The sequence below is a fragment of the Triturus cristatus genome, chromosome 1_2, assembly GCF_964204655.1.
Source record: "Triturus cristatus chromosome 1_2, aTriCri1.1, whole genome shotgun sequence".
NCBI lineage: Eukaryota > Metazoa > Chordata > Amphibia > Caudata > Salamandridae > Triturus > Triturus cristatus.
In genome coordinates this window covers 826,882,198-826,902,663 of record NC_140580.1, presented here as the reverse complement: position 1 = coordinate 826,902,663, position 20,466 = coordinate 826,882,198, and positions in this window count along the sequence as shown.

Below are 20,466 nucleotides of genomic sequence, written 5' to 3'. Positions count from 1 at the left end.
TTGATGCAAATAAGACCCTCTCATATATGTAATTTCTAAAGGAAATGCTCTAGGTATTACAGTTTATATTATGACGTCGGGCGTTCCACACTTTTGTAATGAATATAGAATGTTAGCAATCCAGTTGTTCATTAGGATACTTTTGAGAGGCAGAGGCCAGGGGCACGGACTCGGAAAATTGAAGGCAGGTATGAGGGTGCAGAGGCAACAATTTGACCACACTGGGCAGCCAGGAAGGGCAGTAACAGCACAACAGACTATGGAGGGCAGTGGAAAGGGGGGCAGGGGCAACAAACCAACAATACAGGACTGGCAAGAGAGGCTGTGGAAATATAATAGACCACTGTGGGCAGAAAGAAGAGGCAGTGGTAGTACAACCATACATGCTAACAGACCCGATGCAGCCAGGAAACGTCCAATGTTTTTAAGCTCAAAGGGCTTTATTTGATCTGTCTCCTGTCTATAATCTCCTCTTTTTCAATGTAACTCAAATGGGAAAATCAATACCCAATTTTTTTTTCAAAATCTCCCTCTTACCAAGTTCAAAATGTTCACAAGTATGGTACATTGGATCATGGAAGGCAGGAGGAATTGGGGTAGGGACATGGACTCGGATAACAGAGGACAGGAGGGACATGGAGAGGTGCACCAAACTGACCCTACAGGGCAGGCATCAGGGTTTGCAGCAGCCCAATACACCACACAGGGCATGCGGGACAGGAGTGCAGCGCAACAATCCATAGAAAGCAATAGGGAGGGGACAGGACCATGCACATGGACAACAGAGAACAGAGGGGAAAGAGGCAATGGTAGCTAGCTGACCATAATGGACAGACAGGAGAGAAAGCTGCAGAATAATAGACCATAAAGGGCAGGAGGGACGGATCAGGGGCATTACAATGGAACAGACAATCCAGGAGGGAGGGAATAGGGGTCTGCACATGGAAACACAGGGCTGGGGCCTAGGGGGCAGGGCAGGAGCAGCAAGATGGCCATGGAGGTCAGGCAGGATGGGCACTAGAAGCAAGACACACCATGGAAAGCAACAGTGAGACTATGATGGCATACACACAGACCATTGAGGGAAGGTGGGAGGGGGTCAGGGGTAGCTAGCTGACCACACAGGGAAGGTGGGAGGGGCCGTGGCAGCACAGAAGACCATGCATGGCAAGCGGGAGGGTTAGTGGCAGCACAATGGCTATGATGGGCAAGAAGGAGGGTGCAGGGGCATGCACAAAGGACCATGGAGGATAGAAGGGAGGGTGAGGACCTGGGCACAGACAAGAGAGTTCAGGGGAAGGGGCCTCACAACAGACCGTGCGGGGCAGGCAGGAGGAGTAGTTGCAGCACAACAGACCAGGGAGGGCAGAAGGGTGTGGCAGTAAAATGGACCATGGAGGACAGGAGGAAGGGGATAGGGGCATGGCATGTGGACAGGCAGGGTGGAGGTGGCAGGGACAGGTTACAGTCATCTGACAATGCTGGGCGGGTGGGAGGGGAGTGGCAGCTTAACAGAACATTCAGAGTAGATAGGAGTGGCAGGTCCATGGAACATGGTGGACAAAAAGGATGAAGCAGGGGCATGCACAAAGACATCGGAGGGCAGGGGAAAGGAGAATAGGGGCAGCAAGCTAAGCACAGAGGCTAATCAGGAGGTCAATGATGGGGCATAGAATTGGGCAATGGAGGGCAGGAGGAGTGGACTGGTACATCATGCTAAATGGAGGACAGTGGCAGCACATCAGACCATGCATGGCAGGAGGGAGGAGGCTAGTCCATGGATTCAGACAACAGAGGATAGGGAGGAGGTGGATGGGGCAGCAAGCTAACTGTTCAGAGAAGGTGGGTATTAGGAACTTTATTGTTTTTAAAATGTGTGTCTATGCGAACTACTTCAAATATGAACAAGTATGCAGCATAATCTCACTTTTATTCAGGAAGAAGAGGACGTTTGTGACTGTGACTCCGGGCTCACTTGGTAGAAACACCCCCTGACCCTCCACCCCTCATCGCAAAATGTAATGCCCGTGAAAAGGGTAGGTGAACGCAGTGTTATATAGGACATAGTCCTGAGAGCACGATTGAAAGTGAAAACTAGATATAGTGTATGGTATAATCTATGCACCAAAAAGTGTGATAAAAGATGAACCGGGGCGTGAAATATAATATGCAATACATTGTGCGCAATGACAGATTCATTGGAGAGCGCGAGATAGCACAGGCACTAGCGCGTGCTATGCGATATGCGCCTTGGAGTGTAATATGCACAGGGCAGTGTTGTGTAACCTAACTAGTCTCTAAAGTTGTAATATAAAATATGTGCTGGGGAGTGTAACGTTGCATATGCACTATGACAAAGATATGGATCCCAGATTGTAATATGTATGGCATAGCGCTGTGCGTTATAACATAGGCATCGAGGAAGGCACGTTAGATGGGGCAATATAAACCGTGCGAAGTGTGGCATGACATATTCACGGGGTGGTGTTACAGTGCACATGGGCTAGAAAGTGTCATAGCATACGCACTAGCTGGTGGAATACAACACAGAGCTGTGTGGCACTCGGCGGGCACTGGTGGGTGTAACACAGCATTGGGCTCAGCCAGGAGCTCGCTGTGACTCTCAAGTCAGGTTCGTCTCCTTTCCAGAGAGTAAAATAAAAAGTATTACACATCCTGCGGGGGTTTCTTGTATAGTTTTGGTCGAATTTTTGTTGAATCCCCTTTGAATGGCTTGGTGTGCGTGTGTATTAAATGTGCCCGTCAATAGCTACCCATGTTTGTATAAATAAACGGCAAGGGTGTCTGCTTGGAGAGTACCCACCGGCAGGGGCGCCGGGATTAGGCACGGTAGGGCGTCAGACACGTCAGAGCTTCACTAGCGGTGTAAATACATTCCACGTGGATTCATTGTATGCATAGTCGCCTTTTAATGAATATCACGCAAATCGTCATGGTGATAGGTACATACAGTTTGTCCAGCATGTCCTAGGTGTTTCTATAAATATATATATTTTTTAAATAATAAAAAACAAAGGCCGGCCCCGGGGGATGGGGTCCCCGGGGCCATAAGTGGCCTGAGGAGGGGGGCAATGCAGCCCCCCCTCCTAAAGAATATATTTTTTTAAAAGGCCATGCCCCGGAGGTTGGGGTCCCCGGGGCCGATTAAGGCCTTGGGAGGGGGGTCACGCGGCCCCCTTCCAAATTATGTTTTTTTTCAAAAAAATAATTAGGGGGCAGGCCCTGGGGCATGGAGTCCCCAGGACCAATACATTAGAAAAACAAGGGGGGCCACAGAGCCCTCCTTCTTAGAAAAATAAAAGACCGGCATCGCACCGGAGGCCACGCCCCCTCCTTGCAGCACTCTGCAAACGCGCACCCTGGCCAGTTGTAAGTTGGAGAATTAATTCTCCTTCAATACTGAGGGTCCCTGAGGGCCAACTAGCCCAACAGGTATCTCCAGTATGTGCCAGGGAGCTGCGTTGCAGACAGGTGTTCTGAGGCCACGCCCCTTTTTACACCTCTCTGCAACGCAGCTCTGTGGTGCTTACTGGAGGTACCTAGTGGGCTAGTTTGACCCTAGGGACTCTTAGGATTCAAGGGGACTTAATCTCTCAACTTAGAACGGCCACAGGGCGTGTTTACGCAGTGGGGAAGGGAGGGGACGGGGCCTGAGGTGACCTGTGGCGCGTTTTAAGGGGTAAATCCCCCTGCCCTATTATATACTAGGGGCTTACAGAGGAGGTCATACTAATCACAGGGGGACCCCAACGCATAGTGTTCCCTAGTGTATGTAGGTGTTTTCACTATATCTTAATATAGCACTGGCTCTAGGACTGGTTAGTCAGACTCAGTGACCACCAGTATCCGTCTGAAAAAGTTGAGGGTACATGATGATTTTGCAACAAGGCTTCTTTCTGCTCTTCTGTTTGTTCTTTCTGCACATTATCCTTCTTCCTGCACTTTTCTTCGTCTTTGAGGACTTCTGTTGCTTCTTTCTGCATTACTTATTTTTCTTTCTGTGCGTTTTTTCTTCTTTCTTCACATGTCCTATCTCTGTAGGCATAGTTAGAAATTAGCATTTAAAAAACCTTTGAAATTCACTGAGAAAACCATAGGTTTCAGGCACGTTCTAGTTAGGAATTAGCATTTAAAAAACCTTAGAAATTCACTGAAAAAAACATAGGTTTCAGGGGCGTTATAGTTAGCTAGACTTTTCACTCGTACTAAACCATTGAAATTCCCCCGTTATAGTTAGTTCAGCTAACTATAACTCGCGCGCTCGCAATGCACTGCTGATGACGTGACATACTACATCACTCATGACATGGTCAGTGACATCACTCATGATATCACTGATTACATCTCAAATGACATCACTGATGACATCACTGATGACATCATCCTTGTGATAGAGTGGCAGACCTCCTCTCACCCTAATATAACCTTTGATACACACATTCAAAAATAGAAACTAAAATTTTCAAAACAATGGACATACCTATACCAGTTACAACAACCTATTCAGTAATTCTAAGATCCACATACACATCCACTCATTCACAAACAGTCCTATACAATCACTCATACATGTACTCACTCATCATATGTACTCATACACCTATACATCCTGTTACACAACGCCACTCATCCATAGAGTTACTCACACACATAGTCAGTCATGCTAATAAAGAATCAAACATCCATTTACGTGCATATACAGTTATACACACACCACCACACTTACTTCTACAGAAACTTACACATACTTAGTCTTTTAAACAATCACTTATAGAAACACATACTTATTCATACAGGAACTCTTCCAATCTCTCACTCTCACATATACTCACTTATATACACCAATAGTCACATATACTAGTTTAAAACATATGGAGTTACTCATAAAGACACTATTGAGACAGTCATTCACTCACTAACACACCCATGCACACACTCATCCACCCATACAGTCCTGCACACATACTGTCTTCAACACATACAAACAGTGAGCCACTCATTCATGCACCTATGCACTACATAATACCCCCCACCGAACCATACAGACACTCAGACACTCATACTGATACTCAAAAAAACAACTAATAACCTATATAGACACTCATGTAGCTACTCACCAATCCATGCAGCTACTTATACACAAAGTGAGAGACTGGTACAGATATTTACATATTTAAACATTACTCACTAAGCCATGTATTGACTAAGATACACTTAATCAGTCAGTTATACAATCAATTTTTCAAAAACAAATCATCCATTTAGACACTTATATACCCATTTATTCTTCCATCGACCTTGAGATATACATATATAAAACATCTATAATTTTCAGAAAAACACACATTCACTGGAGGATGTCATCAGTGATTTCATTTGAGATGTCATCAGTGAGGTCATCAGTGATGTCACTGACCATGTCATGAGTGATGTAATGTGTGACGTCATCAGCAGTGCATTGCAGGCGCGCGAGTTATAGTTAGCTGAACTAACTATAACGGGGGAATTTCAATGGTTTTGTACGAGTGAAAAGTCCAGCTGACTATAATGCCCCTGAAACCTATGTTTTTTTCCAGTGAATTTCTAAGGTTTTTTAAATGCTAATTCCTAACTATAACGTGCCTGAAACCTATGTTTTTTTCAGTGAAGATATATATATATATATATATTTATTAGCAGTATTATTGATATTTGTAGCCATTTTAGTGATATCCACACTAGGCAATTTGTGTTCGCTTCAACATTTCCAGAATATTAAGGTTCGATCGATGCCCCTTCCTGCGAAGTCACTTCCTTTGATGTCACATTTTAGAGGAGGCCCGCATGTTCCTATTCTGCTTGGGGCCCCACAAATCCTAGGACCGGACCTGTCAAATGGGCAACTTGCCCATGGTGGCATTTATAGTCTGTGGACTGATTGACTGTATGGCAACCTTGTCACACATGAAGCATTGAAATATCATGCATAAGCACACTGCAAATACGGAAATGTCACAATACACTGATGAGAAGTCTTGAGGTCTTCTACCCCCTTAGGGCCTGGCCCTCACCTGGGAATCCAAATTCCAGTAATCCAAGCACCAGGAGGCGCGTTTTCAGTCTGCAAGCCCGGGGGGCAGGACCTGCCCCATCGCGCTGATAAGCGCTTCAGCAATCCTGCAGCACAGGCATCACTGAAAACAAGTCTAGGAGGCTCCTATCCCCTGGTGTCTGACCATTACACAATTCCAAATGCCAGGAGGCGCGTTTGCATTCTGCTAGCCCTTGGGGCTGGGCCTCCCGCATCACGCTGATAAGCGCTTAGGCAATCCCGTAACGCGAAACTCGTGCGGGACGCGTCGCGGCAAAGCTCGGGCAAAGGGCGGGCCCATCTTCTCCCGTCTTCGCCCAGATGATGCGGGTTTGGGCCCACTTTCTGTGCTTGCCGATGTGGATGCCAAGGAGCTTGAGCAACCTTCTCTGATAAAGGTAGCGGTGTGACTTAATTTTCTCTTTTACTTACTCTTTACTGTTGCGTATCTACATTCTGCCCTCAACCAGGGCTTTAAGTGGGGGGGACTGTGGGGGTCTGAGCCCTGCCAGTTTTTTTGGGGGGGGGCCTCGAAAGGGGTCTCTAGGGGGGCTCTATTTTCGGGCCTCAAAGGTCAAAGATAGGGTGACCAGACGTCCCGGTTTTTGTTGGTATTTCGGGTGATAATGCGTGTGCACTGCTTAAGGCGTGACGTCATTGTAGCAGGAAGGGAAATCCTTTGAAGAGAGACACTTTCTCTCGGGATTTCCCTTCTCTTTGAACACGCAGCGCCACCTATGTCATCGTGCCAGCCATCGGCACAACAACAGCTAGTTAGAACCGGCACGACCCTGCTTTTATGGCCTGCAGCAAGATTTCTCCAGCAACCAGTGTAACTCTGCTCTGCCTTAAAGCAAGCGAGGGACGAGGGTCTACAACAGAATCCCGCAGCAGTGAAAAGGAAACTTACCTTTGCGATGTCTCCCCAGTCCTACCAGCACCGTCGGGACCCTGCCTCCGCATCAGAGCTGTCTCAGCCAGGATCCTTCTGAAGCCACACAAGACTTGCCCTCCCAGCCTGCAAGCCCGCAACGGGAGTATTGTAATGGCCGTTTTTTAAATTCCCTTCCCCGCAGCTTTCTCATTCCGCCACAAAGCGCCATCCATCTTTTTCAAAACACTCTCACTGCCAATGCTGACTTGTTCTGTTTATTGATTTATATATGCACCCTCATAGAAAGCACTGCTTATGCGTAGAAAAGATTGAACAGCCCTCTGAAGGGAAATCAAGGCAAATATTGAGCGCCACTGGTTCCCCAGAATTCGAAAATATTGTTACGATTGATAATTTTAGTTTTGCTTGTGGCTGCATTGAAAATGTTCAGGCACAATTCAGAAGTAAGTAGATATCTCAAGTCAATAGTAAAGCCGACCCAGACGGAGCCCTCTGAGTTTCATTTTCATCTATTTTCACATTGCTCTGCTCTTCCTAGGTTTACAAACACTGATGCAATTAAGTCCTGTGTGACACTCTACACAGATGGGGAATATACAATCACACTGACTGGTACCAGGTATAAGGCTGATGTGTAACTTCGCTTCGATTCGTGATTTGACAAATACATTACACTTGGGTTTCTCAGTGAGGGAAAAGTGATGGGTGGAATGCTTGAATTATACAATATTTGTATGTGCTCACTTAAAGCCAGCTCATCAAACTTTGGGCAAATTTGCACCGATTACTGTGGAATTTCTCTCTGGTGATGGTTAAGTTTGCTCCAGTCTTGAATTGGCATTTTCTCCAAACAACTGTTGGGAAATATCCTCTCCTAAGTACACTGTTAGTTATTTTTTTAACTGAGTTTTATATAGCGCTTTACATAATAGCACCAGTTGCGTTACATGAGGATACAATCATTTTTTTGTAGTTGGTACTTAATAAATATACCTTTTTGCCTTTTTTATTATCCTTTGCTGGATGCGGCTGCATGATTTTCTTATTATAGAGAACAGTGGTCCCTATTCAGGAGGAATACAGTGTGATAGATAACCATACACTTAGAATAGAATGTATGTCTTTTGTCCAGCCGGACAAGAATTTATTTTCATAGTATTTTTCAAAAGTAGTATCAAATAAAACATTCAAATGACAAGTGGGCACAGCCGTGACCAACAGAACACAAGACAGAACAATGAACACAGAATTGGCCAAAAGGCAAGCCAAAATGGGTCTGTTCAGTTGTTCTCAGTATAGACAGACACAAATTAATCATTTAACACCATTGCACAATGTGTTATAGCTTGAGTCTAGAGCATAGGGTGTTTGGGTGTCGACGAAGTTTCGATGCCACATTAAATATAGGGCATCATCTTCAGGACAAACAAATAATGCACTGCTGTCTTGATAATATATCACACCTTTTTTACAATTCTTTACATACAAAAAAGGAGCAAGGGGAGAAAAAGGGGGATAAAAAATGGAAAGGAAGAATTTTAACCACATTTGACACAATACTAGGCATGTTTTCAGCATAACGTTTGTGACTTAAGTGCTTGGAGTTGCGTGAACAATGTGGATTGAATTTCATGCAGAGGTGGTGACATTTCTCTAGTTTATGCTGAGTGAGGATTGAAATTCGTGTCGCAGTGACGACGTTAAAAAGGAGTTGGATGAATTGATGCTGATTTATGGTGCCTAGTACAGCTTCGTCATGAAATGGTGAATTATTGCAGTGATTCAACGGAGAAGAGACAAGTGAGTGTGATAAAAACCAGTCTGCATATTAAAGAACGACGAACCGGCACAGTGCCTGATCATGAGCAAGGTGTTTCCAGTGATTCAGGAGGAACAAAAAACGGCGCGGTGGGAAGGTGAATGAAATATTTTTATGGGTGAACCCAGAAGGCAGTGGGGACTTTACCTAAGGTGGCCGAGAGTCGACGGTTCATTATAGGCGCAGAAGTGCTCAACATCTGGACTTTGGGGGTTGCTGACACCAGCGGGATCTAAATGAACAAAAGGCAGAGGTGAAGGTGTCTAAGTTTAAGAAGGGGTGGAGTTGACACGGAAATTGAGTGTAAAACAGAATAATTTAATTACCAATTCTGTTTGCTTTATGGCAGAAAGTCCTGTTGTGTGCTGTGTGCCAGCTGTTGGAGAATGCACAATCGCATTACCTGGAAGCAGAGAGGGGTAAGAATGGGTTAGGCGTGAACCCGCCATGTTAAAGAGGTGGTGTCCAAGGGATCTAGCCGTGCTACTTACTTCAGTGAGCGTGGGCAGTATCGCCGCATCTGCTTCGGAGTTTCAATGGAAACTGCCGGTGTGCCGAGGCAGAGCTAGTTAAGGCATACCATTGGCAGAAAGTGAGGAAGGACTGGTTAAAGCACACTATCGGCCGAAAGCGAAGAAGGACTAAAATGATGGAAAGGAGGCGGACATTTTAAGGTGGTGTGGGAAGGCACACAATCGGCAGAAAGTGAAGAAGGACTAAAATGATGAAAAGGAGGCGTCCATTTTAAGGTGGTGTGGGTTGCCCAGGAAAGGTGCAGAGTAAGTGACTCATAGTGTGATTACACGAGCACGTGCATACAGAGTGGCAGTGTTTGTGACTTGAATACATGTTGAAAGAGACATCTTTTTAGAAAAACGGGGACATCTTTATAAAAGGGAGGTCCAGTCTTCAAGGCGATTGAGGCCACTGTGGATGCTATTGGTTCTCAGAATCCAGTGGAGCTCTTCCTTGTTGAGTATTTGAGAAATGTCTGCCCCTCTTGGGGGTGGTTTGATCACTGTGATAATTGTCCATTTGAGATCATTCTCAGTATGTCCATTGTCCGTAAGCACACAATGCTAGTTATCTTGATTTAGACCACGCACCTACTCGGATAGGCCACACCCCTTTAAGAAATTTGCCTCGCCCCTTTTAGAGCACCCCCAGTTTTGTTTCCCACTTAAAGCCCTGCCCTCAACCATGAGGAAAATTAAGAAAACTGGTAATGGCCCAGTCCCCACTCCTCCCCCTAAGTGCACATCAATCAAACGGATGCTCAAATGAGCAGTGAATGTTATCAGTAATTAAATTGCACTTGCGGAGAGGCGAATGTCTATTGGCTCCACCGTCCCTAGCCATGGCCATGCAGGCGGCTTGGGCACTCACCACTTGTTCCTCTGTGACACCTGCTCCTACTTTTGGTGCTGCAGCTTTATCGTCTATTCGTCTTACAACTCCCCTATTGCAGATTCTCTGTCTGCGACCTGAGCAATGAATCCCAGCCCTCTTGTCTCAGGGGATGTGGTTGTGGTTGATTCGCCCGCACCTCCCAGGAAATCCAAGCATAGAGCTCACCCTAATAACACAGTCATTGGCGCGCATTGTTGTTCAGGGGGCAATAACACCACTTGCTTTTCCCAAAAGGGTAAAAAACAGTTACTTGAAGCCCATTTTACTCGCCTAATAGCTGAACTTTCCCTGATAGCTGCATGCCTAGATGCATTGGAATCTAAACTACTAGAATCTCTGTCCCACCCAATTTCCTTGCATCAAGTTGATATGCCGCAATCAACTGGAACCTCGTGCCCGGCCTCATACCATTCTCATTCCACGGCTGTAGCACAGTCCTCAATTCTGGTGTCTTTGGCCGACGAAGGCTCATCTAACCTAAAACCCCCAGTACCTTTTTTCTGAGTAGTGCCCAAGGCTCAGCCCCCCCCCCCACAATCCTCATCTAGCACTGCATTTGTTACAAGCATGGAACCGCACCCAACAATCTCCCAGGGGTCTATGCCAAAAGCAAGTACCTTACACCAAGCCCTCAACCGAGTTGTGATATATCTCCCGCCTGTTGCCTGCCCTGATGTGGCAGTACTCATCAAGGTTCCACTCTTATCGAAAGGCAAACATGAATCAGTAGGGTAACTGTATAAAAAATCTCTAAACTGACTGGTGAGACAAAAAGGTTTTCCAATTGTGCACGCTAAAGATATCATAATTGCCCAAAGAAGCGCTTGAATTCGGCGGGAAATCTTTGATTCATTTGGAGATTGTGTTATTGTTAATTTCAGATATCCATTTTTAGTTTAAAATGTATCATTTGGGGTACGACCACAGCCCACCCCCAAGAGTGCTATTACTTTTGTACCTTTGAGGGGTTTCTTATAAGCTAGTTAACCATCTAGCAAACAGTTTGAAACACTTCCCTACTGTAATAATCCCCAATCTCTCTATGGATCCCACCCATGACTCTCAGCCCCTGCTTTTTTTGGCTCCGTTGACTCTTTTTCTCTGAGACCGCCACCTGAGATTCCTAATCAAGCTTCAGCAGATTGTGGCAAAAGTCCTTACACTATTTTTGGCATTCTGATGGCTAACCGTTTTGACACCCTTTCTTCAATTGATTGACTTGCTAATATAGCTGGTTCATCTATCTTATCTTATCATTCTGGCCATAAGGCTCCTATTCTTTCCCAGATTGGTGCCTTCCACAGCCCTCGCAGTGATTATTTATTCTCCATAATGGGCTGGAATGTTGTGGTCCTCAAGGTGAAAGTCAATAATCCAGACTGGCTGACATTTATAAACAAATTTGACATCGTAGCCCTCTTGGATACCTGGGCAACCAGATCAATTACAATAGAAGGCTTGTTACTCAAGCCAAGCTGAGGGAGAGCAGTGGAAGGAAGTTAGGTCTGGGTCCGCCTAAAGTGTGGATGTCAAATCCATTGAAACTGGAACCACATCTGTTAACTTAAAGTGTATACATGTTGCTAATTTGTTTGATTTACTTACTAATTTGTTACCACACAAGGGCAGGTTATCAATGAAACCCCGAACTTGCTATGTGGAGATTTTAACGTCAAACTCGGCAATCTTTTGCAGAAGGAAGGGCCCTCGGTAAGAGAAGAGCAGGTAGAAATACTTGATGGTATGGGCTGCAAGTTGGCTAGTTACATAGCAATGCACTATCTGGTTAATTTGGTAAAAGAATTTTCCGGTGAAGAGCATGGCCCCCATCTATAGAGGTCACGGTTATCCCTCCACTGTTGATTCTATCTTTGGTACCCCTAACCTTTTCCATTTCTTTAACAGTGGGGGAGTCATGCGGACAGACTGGGGGATCATAACTCACTCACTATCTTGGGAAACCTGCTTGTAAATAGGTCCCAGGTTACCCCAGTCATACACCCAGTGAGTTGTTCTGGTGATGGCCTTATGCTTTCTGGGAAACTTTAAACCCCCTCCAAAACGTTAGCCATCCTACTGAGTTTGCACCAAGGATTATTTGTTAACTGTTCAGCAGAAACCAGTGTGGATTCTATGCTATCGCGCTATAATAGTTTTAGTCTGTTGGGAAGTCATCCTGTGCTCTGGGCACCCCAATTTTTATGTTGACTGGTACTGGTGATACCTAACTCTGACTGTCCCTGGGCTCTGCCTAACCAGGCCCAAGCCAGTGCGATGGTGAAAATACAGTGAAAACACACACACACACATATAGGGTACACTATGTGTTAGGGTACCCCCATGATGGGCATGACCTACCCTATAAGTCCCTAGTACATAATAGGGCAAGGGGATTAAAACTACCTTTAATTCCCTAGTATATAATAGGGCATGGCAGTTTAGAGGCCAGTAGCCCTTTCTGCACTTGCATGTGTGCACTATTGATAGCCTGGGGTCATTTTAAAAGCAGCCCTGTGCTGCAGGACTGCTTTTAAATTTAGATGGTCAGAAACTCGACTTTAGTGGAAGGGGCACCTACAAATTGATAAACTAGAATATATTGGCATGTTAAGTACCCAAGGGTCCCCCTGTGTGTCCCAGGGGTGGGGGGGGGGGGGGGGCAGGTACTTTAAAGGAGGATCCTCATAAAAGATGTTTTATATGCCCTGGGAATAGAGAAATTGCACATTTCCCTTCTCTCTCTATAGTAAAGTACTTACCAAAATCGACTTTTGTGCTAGAAGCACTGTGGAGTGAAGATCCACAATATTTTTGCATACTCAGAACCCCTAAAGTCTCCCTTAGGTGCCCGTGGGGTGGGGGTCATGTAGCTATAAACAGGGTCCTTATAAAAGATGTTTTATAGGCCCTGGTGTTGGAGAAATTGGACATTTTATTTTACCCATTGTAGATCTCCAACCACATAGGTTAACATTACAGTAGTTTATGAACTCATAACTAATGCTAATGATTACTGAAAAATATCATTCAAGGAATTGGGAGAATGGTATTGATAAATACAACAATTTGCTAATGTTGACTTTATCCTGAAATGTACAGAAAAGAAGTTATAAGACTTTCTTGTCTCTAAGCCAAAACTCAGCTTTCCTGTGGTCTCCCCTGATTGGTCAGAGTTAACAGGATTAGCCAGGCTGCTTTGATGAGGTGATAAGTGGCACCCGGGGAGAAATGCTATATGGTAGGAGAGGGCTCCACTTCACAGGAACGCCAGAGCTGGGAGTAGGGGGTGGTAAACCATGAGCTTCAAAGGAAGAAGGGGACAGGCAGAAAAGGCCAGGTCCATCTACCCCATCCCCAGCCAGATAGCACGCTTAAGGAAAGAATTTATAGATGTCAGAGGGAGGAGAGCTATGGAAATGAGCCATACTGGAGGTTGGTTTAACAAGTTCTAGTTGCTCTGCTGAGATTTCAGCCATATTGAATTTTGGAGGAATAGTGCTCTCTGGGAGACCATTATGCCACACTTTGGAGGAAGTGGTCATGCTCTGGGGTGTTGCCCTGCACCTAATTGGACGGGAGTGCCCTCCTGCTTGTCCCTAGAGAACGCTGAACAATTATGTGAGAGGGGCAGAGCCTCTCAGATCTGCTGCTTGAAACTAAGAGAAGAAGGGTCACTTCTGGAAGTTCGATTTGCACCAACCAGGTCCTGCACTCTGACAGACTGAGCCTGCTGCACAATTTGGAACTACAGACCGGTGGACCTAACTTGCTTCGAGAGGAATAAAGAGTGTACTCCCACCAAGCTACAGGTTAACAGAGCTCACCTGGAACATCACCACCAAGAATCCCCAGTGTTAGACCTGTCAGCCATAGGGTGGTCTACCCCATTTTTTTGCCCTTGTTGCCTCATTTTTTCCGCCATCTTTTTGTTGGCCCTAGGTCTCTGGGCGCCTTACCACTGCTAAACAGTGCTGAGGTGCTGGTGCTCTCTCCTAACAACATGGCTGCCACAGGCCCCTGGTACTGCGGAGTGGCCATTGCACACACACACTAGTGGTTAGGAGCAGGCTGGGACATCGGGATACAGTATCTTTTTCCATCCTGCCTTTTTGTCCCATAGACTGTAGAAGCTCCTAGAACCTTCCAGCCCTGGGAGGGATTATGCTTTGTCGCCTTTGCAGGAGGGTCACCTGACCTGGGGGTATAAGAGGAAAGGAGGGAAACCTGACTAGTCAGTTGGGGCACCACTGGATCTGGGGAACCTCTGCCGGAGCGCAGGCGGTTGGGCCTAGGGGAGAAACCTACACTACTGGGACTGACTGAGTTTAGGCCCTGCTCTACCCAAGTTAGATGAGGGACTCCGCCTGCCTGCTGATCTTGCCTGGTTAGGAGGCAACCCAGGGGACCATCTCCAGTGTGCTGCAGGGACCCACCCTGCCTCTGATGCCTGCCAACTCCACCCCCCTCTTCCCCTAATAAGCCTACCAGGGGGACCTGCCATCTCCCTCCCCCCTAAGACAAGTGCTGACCTGGACTGTCGCTGTGGGCCCTCCAAGGACTGCAGGTAAAGCGCTGTGACCCCCAAGCGCTGCTCTGCCAGAACTGGGCCCCTGAGAGAGAAGCTGTCTGCTTTTTAGCGCTGTGTGGCCCCAAGCGCTGTGTCAACCCAGCGCTGTGCCTTAAGCGCTGTGTGCCCCCAAGCGCTGTGTCAACCCAGCGCTGTGCCTTTAAGCGCTGTGTGCCCCTGCTGGAGCGGGTAGTACAACATTTTGTATACCCCCCATTTCTGCATGTTTATATTAATCCAAATAATCCATTAATTGTAATATTATTAATCTGTTTGGAGTGATAATTAACCAACCCTACTAATGTATGAATTACACGTGGGATTTGCATTTTGCATGGCTAGACTAACTGTATATTAATATACGTACGCATACTAATGGTAGAAAATTAGAATATTGCGTGATATATGTTGCTTTTGTGACGTAATTGTAAGTTGCACCAGATGACATCGCTGGGTGAATATAAACGCTTTAAATGTTGCTATCATGCTAGATAATTACTTACACATAGGGGAATTAGTGAGGGTTTAACATTTTATTAGCCATTTCAATGTTTTAATTACGTTTTGTGTTTATTTTGCTTAAGTTGACCATTTGTGCCTAAGAAAAGATGGCTGACTGTGACACACAACGTGACTACAACTGTTTCACGAGGTTTCGGGTGAAGTGCGCCTGCGCCACCGCCAACAACATGTGGCCTCGTCCTGACCCCAGGCAAGATGTACCCATCAAGGACACACTGGGAAAATCGCCAAATTCACGAAAAACAAAGGACTGTCTTTAAAACCGGAACCAGCAAGTGTGATGACTTAACCTAACAGACTATGTGAGAACTTTACCGAATGACCCCAGACCAGCCAATCAGGGCTGCCGAAAACTGATTTTTGTTACATTTTGATGTTAGTTTCATTATAAAAGTGAGTAGACAAAGCAAATTGGGAATCGTTCTATCCATCCTTCTTTCTGAGCGAATTTTACTTTTCCTGACGTTATGCTGACGGAGAGGACGGTGACACTGCTGGACAGCTGTTATCCTGAATCTTTGAAAGACTGAATTGCTGCCTGACTTTGATGATTTAAAGACTTTTCCATGACTTGATTGACTTAGAGGACGTCTAATTAGCCAGATTAGGTAAATATGATGTTCGGTGATTTGGTTTATGACTTATTGAAATTGAAATTGATTAGATAAACAAAATTATTATTCTAACGAACCAATGTGTCGGGTGATTTATTTAGAGAAATTAGAATAAGATTAAATGTATTGTGTCACCAAAAATCCAAATTCAACTAACTGATTCATCGATTAAATGGAGTGAATATCTCGAGGTTCGGAGTTTAATAAAGGTACTTAATGTAGGTTCAGGTAAATTAGGTTCCTTAGTTGAAAAGGTATTCCTTTCATGTCAGCGTTTGGACAATTTATCTCTCCCATGAGAACGGATCAATGAAGTGTGAGTATTGGTGTTATGGGCCCCACCAATGAATGTATTGAGTGAATGTGCTAGTGTAATATTTGATCTGTGACGAAGGGAGGATTTAAAATTCCATGCTGCATCAACCCCACGCGCGGTGTCAACCCCGCGCTGTGCCTTCAAATGTGGTGTCAACCTAGCGCTGTGGGAGTGTAGCGCCAACTGCCCAAATCACCGCCGCTGCCCGGGGACGTAATACCTAGCGCTGTGGGAGTGTAGCGCCAACTGCCCCGAATCACCATCAGCCCGGGACCCACGCACAGGTGCCGTGCCGCTGGGAGAGCTCACCTTGAGGAGTCCGCCTTTGCAGCCTCCTGCGCCCCTGCCCCGGCGCTGCAGCGCAGGAGATCCGCTACCGCGGCCCCCGAAGCCCGGGAGGGCCGCCGTGGCCGCGAGGGAGGCCACGCAAGGCCCAAGAAGTGACGTTGGCTGTTCCTAGTGGAAGGCGCCGTCCCATTGGTCCTGGGGACCGCGCCCCCTCATAGCTGCCTGCCGATTGGTTCCCGGGCCGAGGGAACACCCTGAGGCCGCCTCTGGTATCGTCGCAGGGCTCCGGGGCTAGCGGGAGCCCCCGACCTGCCCCCAGGCCAAGACAGAGCTGTGAGACCCCTTTGGGGAGGCGTAGCTACCGGTAACACCACTCAGAGGGGACAGCGGGGCTGCTAAGGAGCATCGCGCAAGCCGCGTGGCAGCCCCGCGACCGCCCCTCGTCTCCCCGGGACCGCAACCAGGCCTGGAGTCCCTCCAGGTACACTGTATTTGCCCCGCTGCTGGGCTAAAGTAACTATCAGGCTGCCCAAGCGGATAACTGGAATAAGTAGACTGCTTTCCTGGCACAGGTGGCCTGCTGATTTAGATGCTGCCCTGAAATGCATGGTGCTATTGCAGAAATGATTTAGATGCTGCCCTGAAAGGCATGGGTCTATTGCAGAAATGAAGTAGTTGCTACCAAGGAATGTATTGCCTTTTCCACAGGTTACCTGCAGGAGGAAGTTGATGCACAGGAATTAATTAATTGTTGTAGTGAATTGCCCTACTTGATGCACAGGAATGAAGTAAATGTTGTATTGAAATGCACTGTTTTACCCACGGGGATGAATTAACTGTTGGACTAAATTGCACTGCTCTATTTGCAGGAAGGAATTAATTGTGGCCCTGCAAACATCGGTTTAGTTACTTAAATGAATTGACTGCTACTTTGAATTACCTGCATTGTCCCTGAATACATTGATTGTTTCCTCGAGAAGTATTGATCCATTGACTTGCAAAATTTATGGATGCCTTGCATCTACCCGTCTATTCCTGAAATGAATTGATTTCCCCCCTTCGAAGTAGATAAAGAATTTTGTTGTCATCAAACAACCTGTGGTGGTGTCCTTCATTATGTGTGCATGGCTGAATCTGTGTGAGTGAGTGCTGCACCAGTGCTTTACACATTGCCTTCGGGTGCCTTCCTACCCCGCGCCAAGCTACCACGTCGGAATTGGTGACTGGAGTGCGTTCAGTGAATTTGTAAGGATTTTGTTCAAGTGGATTGTGGGAACTGAATTCTAAAACTTTCAAGTACCATATTGGAGTTTCCAGACATTTGGATTGTGTTTTGGACACTTTGGGACCCCTAGAGGAACTTCAGGAAGAAGTACCAGAAGTTTGGTGAACTTTGGAACAACTTTGGAAAAAATGGCCAGAAGGGGACCGACTCATCCGCGAGAGCCAATCCAGCAAACTTCATCCACGAGCCGGCCTGCCCTGCTGGTTCGTCCCGCTGAAAAGTTCTGGAGATCTGACTTCCAGAGTTTAACCAGGAGTTCCCTGGGAAACAAGCTGGTGAACCCTCACCAAACTCGGACTGGTGAGGCGCAGGAAGGGACCCCAGCACAAAAAGCTCCAGAAATTTTTCAAAGTCTGAAGGTAACATTTTGACTGAGGGGTAACCGCTCAGGATTCCAATGTGGGCGGCCTGAAACTTTGACTTTATACCGGTCTAGCGCGACCAAATGTCTCATTCGGCACTATAGGTTTCTATGTGCAATATAGTGCTAAATCTTTTAAAATTCAAATTTACGGTTCCCTACATTGGATGTTTTTCATTTTGGTCTCATTTTAAAGATAACAATGGGCCATATGTATGAAGCCAATTTGCGATTGCAAACGCTGAAATTCGCAGAACTACAGCAAGTCCCAAATCATGGCTTGCGGACCTGGTAAAAAAAAAACAATTAGACTTATTATCAAAGGCCAGTCATTGGCTAGTACCAGAGAATTCAGTTACCTGGGAATTATTTTTAACTCCTTAGGCATGTGGCACTCCCAGATGACTTCCTGACACTTAAAACTTAGAACATCGGTGGGAATTGTTTCTTAATCTTTCTAGCCCCTCACTTAAAGGCGGTCTTTCACCCTTCAAAAGTATATAATGCTCAATGTATCCCCGGGGCAATTTATGGGGCAGAGGTTATCAAAATGTTTCATCACTCCAGCCTGAAGAGAATCGCATCTGTCAGAGATTTTTATACCTTCCGCCTACGGCCTCGTGCTACATCTTCCATGAGGAGCTAAACCAGCAATTTAGTGAGGATAAGATGTGTCTGGCCTTATTGCTTTGGATTAGCATTTGGGCTAATCCACCTGCCTAGCTCTGCAAAAACATCATCCCGGACTGTATTGGATTGGATCATGGGCACGCAATACTGTGGCTAAGTAATATATCAAGGTCACTAAAGGTATTGGGGCTGTCTACTCTTTTCTCTTTTCCCACAAACATAAAAAAAAAAAAATTGTGGGTTAAAAAAAATATTTCTGCAGTCCCGTGAAGATAGTAGACTTGTAGCTGAGACCAAGAAAAGCACAGTGCTATTTTATTACAAGTCCTTTGCCGCTCCTGAGTCAGCAGATTACCTTTTACTTGAAATAACGCACTGGGAGAGATCATTGCTATTTTGTTTTAGATCCTGTACTGTCTGGAGGCTTTTGTGCTATGTAAGATCGTATGCCATAGGGGAGTGCTGCTCCACTTTGTCCCTGTGATTGCACATAAGCACTTTATCAAGCCATCGTGCAATAAGACAATCCACACCAACTTTGACTTAGCAAAAAAGGTCACTTTATTAAGACAGGTAAACAGATAAAACTCTATCACCTAAACAAACTTTATTAAGACAAAAATCCACATTATCATATGCTTTAAAACATTTTTTCCCCAATACCAAGTCCAAAATACCCAACCAAACTTTCCATAAAATACCCCATGTACTGCCCAATGGCATCATTTCCTTTTTTCCTCATTTTGGTTTACCTGTAAAGCTTCTCGTCCACCCTCCCCCCACCCCAGAGGGAAGGATAAGCTCGCTCCAGACTATCCAAACTCCAACAAACGCATACAAGACACACACATAAGGTGGAAAAAACTGTTACCTGTCCTAACGTGACGTGAAGGCAAACTTCTTTTTTTTTTATAAACAAAACAAAAAAAAACAATAACAGAAAGGGGTGGGAGGGTGGGTCAATCAAAATGTTCGCCTAATTCGCCTCAGGTAAGTGTTTTCCTGCCCAACGCACTCCTATAAATAACAGCCCAACTAACCCCGCCCCCTACCTACCTGCCCTATCTCGCTGCGTGGCTTGTACCATCGCGTGAATCATCCCAGGGGGACACCCGGCTCACGCCAAGGTCCCCATTGTAAAAAACCCTTGATCAGTGTAGGTGTAGAGAGACCTTACATCATTTACAATTGCTGAATACTCTGATCTTTTGCTTTAGTGTATGTTTTTTTTAAAAGCTGCTATAAGAGCAAGGAGATCAATGGAGGTTAAATATTATCCCTAGCTCGAGGAAATCACCTACTTTTATTAGTGTCATTTGTTTTTCAGTGTGGTCACTTGCATAATATTACGTTTATTGGAATTTTAGAGTCCTTATGATCCATGTATTTAACAATTATATAAACATCCAGGAATTTTATTTTATTGACATATGTTAATCTCTGTCCGAGGAGCTGTGCTGTTTTAATTGTGTATTCATTGATGATTTTAATCTCTGATGGATTTCTATGTGCTTGATTTCCGTTTTTATTTTGTCTTTTATGGCCAGATCGGCGGAATAAAGATTCTTTTAATTGAATTTACACTGAAAACTAAGCTGGGAACTGTAAAATGCGCAGTTGGAGAAATGAGGATGTTTATGCTGCATGTGCCAATGCGCTGACCAAACT